The sequence below is a fragment of the Fukomys damarensis genome, unplaced genomic scaffold, assembly GCF_012274545.1.
Source record: "Fukomys damarensis isolate Sample0158 unplaced genomic scaffold, DMR_v1.0_HiC HiC_scaffold_17, whole genome shotgun sequence".
In the NCBI taxonomy this organism is placed as follows: Eukaryota; Metazoa; Chordata; class Mammalia; order Rodentia; family Bathyergidae; genus Fukomys; species Fukomys damarensis.
This window is the reverse complement of record NW_022900929.1, coordinates 6,119,349-6,123,027: the sequence shown is the minus strand read 5'-3', so window position 1 is coordinate 6,123,027 and position 3,679 is coordinate 6,119,349.

Here is a 3,679-nt window from a genome sequence, read left to right as displayed (position 1 = left end):
CCCAGCAGTACCAGGTGCTGGGCTAAGCCGGTACATCATGCCAGTGAACCCAGGACAGCAGGGTGGCTGGTGTGCAGGGTGTGCCAGGCATGAGGGACACCTCTGGTGTCCTGGTCACGGTGACCCAAACCCCGGTCACACCCTGCAGGCATCTGCCATGTCCTGGTTCTGTGACCTCACACGTTATTTCTTAACTTTGGGCCTCAGTTTCCCCACACGCACTTCCATTCTTGAAAGTGGATGCTGGTTATAAACTCAGCCAGAGGGGGAGCTGAGGGGCACCAAAGCCTCCCCAGGGTATAGGAGCTTTGCTGAGGGAACCCTATCCTGTGCTGTGACACCCATCTACCCCTTCACTGTCCCTGGGCTCCCAGAGGCTCCGAGCAGCATCTGTGTGGGCTCCCTCTGCCCTGGGTGTGGTGTCTGCTCACTATCTGTCCCGAGGTGCTTCTGACCCCCAAATGGGGCAGGAGGGGGCTAGGATCCTAGGAGTGGCCTGGAATGGGGATTCATCTTTGTAGAGAGAGGAAGAGACAGCCAAGAGAAATCAGAGCTAATCATTAGAGGCGACTGTGGCCACGGCCCTCTAAACATGGAAATTGCATTACATTAGCCTCTGGTCTTCATCGTCTGTATTAGATGCAGAGTCATAAGCAGGCGGTGCAAGGGCGGTTGACCCGCCACCTCTGCCGCCTCTGCTGCCTCTGGTAGGTGGAGGCTGGAGGGTAGGGCCGGTCAGGAAGTTTTCTGATTCTTGGGCTCCACCTCCCCTTGGCTCTCACCAGCTCTGGGACTTTCTGAGGGCTCTATGACCTTGGGCAAGTTAACTTCACTTTCTAAGTTTGTTCCCTTAATCGGAAACTAGAGAGGCTACTTAGTGCTGACCCACCTGGCAGGCTATGCAAATACAGTGGAAGCAGAAGGGGGCAGGTGCACTTCTGGCTCTTTTCTGGTGCCACGGGGAGGCTGGTCTACCCTGGGCCTCCTTGTGGGGTTGAGAACCAGCTGCCTAGAAGCCTCTCAGAGGCCAGGAGACAGGCTCTGGGGGACTTGGCATCTCCCTCCTCCCAACTTTCTGGGCCCCCAGTAGGTGCCGGGAGGTAGACAGTCCAGCCTGGAGATGTTTATGGTTGGATGGCTTTGTTCAGAGTCCAGGAGACCTGAGATGAAAGGAAACGGGGGCCTGCCAGCTTGAGGGCACCTGTTCCCGAGTCGTGCGTCCTTCTCAGGCGTGGGCCTGGATGGCCTCCTGTGTCCTGACGGTGTGTGTGTGCGTGCGTGTGTGCCCGCACATGCACGCAGGGGATCCCTGGTGTGAGAACATGCGGTTTGTGTGCACATGTGCCCAGAGTGAGCACACGGAGGTGAGCGTGTATGTGTGTGTCTGTCCGCTGTATGTCCACAGACAGCTGTGTGTACCCACATGCCCCCTTCTGCTCATCTCCATGGCAACCCGGGCAGTGTGTCCCAGCGAGGCATGGAGCAGGTGTCTGGGGGCACACATGGTGGCTCCCCAGAGCAATCAGCAGAGCTTGAACAAGAGGCTCTCAGCTTGAAGGGAGCCTTCCAGAGCCCCTGCCTGACCGTGAATTGTGTAGGAGGAGAATGCTTATCTGGCCCAGCCATGTGCTGTGTTCAGAGTGGAACAGATCTTGGGACAGACCAGTAGGGAGTTTGTGGTCTTGATCCTGCTGTCTAGGAAGAGAAATTGAGGCTAAAAGCCCATCAGGCCCAAGGCCGTCTTTCTTCCGCCACTGTGGAGAAGGAGGAGACCCTGCCTCATGCCCATCCCCTGGCTTGGTGGGCGACGCCATTGCCTCAAACCCCAGGCCACTCCCTGCCAGGTATCCCCCTGCTTTCCTTGCCATTTGGCTGCTTGTCACAGACCTTGGCTGTAAGACCCAGGGCCCAGTCCCTCCCTCCCCGTGGCCTGTGAAGTCATTCAGGCAATTGGCAGGGTTCCCATAGCAACAGCGGTGACATCACGGAGGCTGGAGGAGGAAGCTGGAGGAGGAAGCTGGAGGAGGAGGAGAGGCCCTGGAGGGGATTCCTGGCTGTTCCTCAGCTTTCAGGAAGAGATAGACTCCAGCTACCATTCACCCAAGGCGTGGAGTCATGACACTGGGAATAGGTCTTGTGTTCCCTCCACCCCCTGAGCTGAGACCCCACGCCAACATTCTGACAGTCAGCTCCCCAGGGCCTGGACACCCTCTTGCCACGGTGCCGGCCTCACATGAAGGGACACTGTTGCCTAGCCTCAGCTGCTCAGCTGCTCCCAGCAAATTTGGCCTGGCTACCTCTGGAGGCTACTGACCCAGCTCCTCACCAGCCTGGGCAACCACCTGTCAGTGCCCTGTGGGCACCTCGAACCGAACTGAGCTGCTTGTTTGCCTTTGAACTAGCTGGAGATTAATTCCATGTAAAGGGACTCTCAGATGAGGGGCTTGGTCCCACGTTTGTCTCTCTGACCTGGCAGGGCACTGGTGCCTCCTGCTGGGAAAGGCAGAGCTACCTTCTCATCCCACAGGCGCCTTCCTCCTAGATTTCCACCCTGTCCCTGACATGTGGGCCCCAGAAGGGGTCCTTGCTTTAGAACCCCGTGCCTTCCAGCCAGGCATTGTGAGGGTCCTGTACAGCTCATGAAGCCCTGAGTCCTGGGGTAGATCCTGTCCCTCTCTTGTCCCTTCCACATCTCATACTCTGTCCTTAGCACTTAGCTTCCCAGGGGAAGGGACACCTGGAGCACAAGATGAACAGCAGACATGGGCCTGGGCTGCATCCTGCCGGCAGCAGAATGTGGATGTAGCCACCCCGCCCATGCACACCTGGCTGGCTCCATCCATTACAAACAGCAAGCCTTGTTGGGCCTCCTTGTGCCAAGGTCAGTACCCCCTGGAGTGTGCACTTACTAGGTGCCAGGGTGGGTTGTACCCTTTGCTGCTCTAGATGCCAGTGAGCAGGACACCTGCGACTCCTACGTGTCCTGTTGGTGCCATTGTCCTAAGTAGGCGCCGTGCACTCTGGGCCTCTGAACAGCAAGGATCCCTCCCACTTCTTGAGGCTAGAAGTCTGAGGGGCAGCCCTGGCAGGGCTGGCTCCAGGAGGACCTGCTTCCGGCTCTGCAGACAGCACCTTCTGTGTGTATGTGTGTGTGTAGAGGGAGAGGGGAGAGAGGAATGCACCAGAGTGACTTCCTATAAGGGCCCCAGCCCCATAACCAAGGCCCACCCTCAAAGCCTCACCTAAGCCTCCTCAGGGCCCAGAGGCCTGTCCACCTGGTGATCACACAGTTACCACCTTACAGAACTACCAGCCCAGCAATGACACAGGAAGTTAGGGAGAGGGTGAGGGGCGGCTTTGGGGGAATGCCAGTGGCTCCTCCAGATGGAACTGGGCGGGCTTCTCCAAGGAGGAGGTGACATTGGGGCCTGAGGCCCAGCACCTGCCACGTGCCTGCCCTGAGACCTTGGAGAAGCCCTTCGCTGCCTCAGCCATGCCTGCATTGAGACACCCAGAGCACCTGAGGCCCCCCTGCCCCTCAGCACAGTGCTCAGAGGGCCAGTCCGGCCCTTTCCCTCGCTCGCCCTGGGATGTCGGGGGGTGGGGTGGGCAGGAGGAGCCCTGGCTGGGAGCACCTGGCACCCCCTCTGTTGCCCTCAGTCTCCCCCAGGGCCAGCCC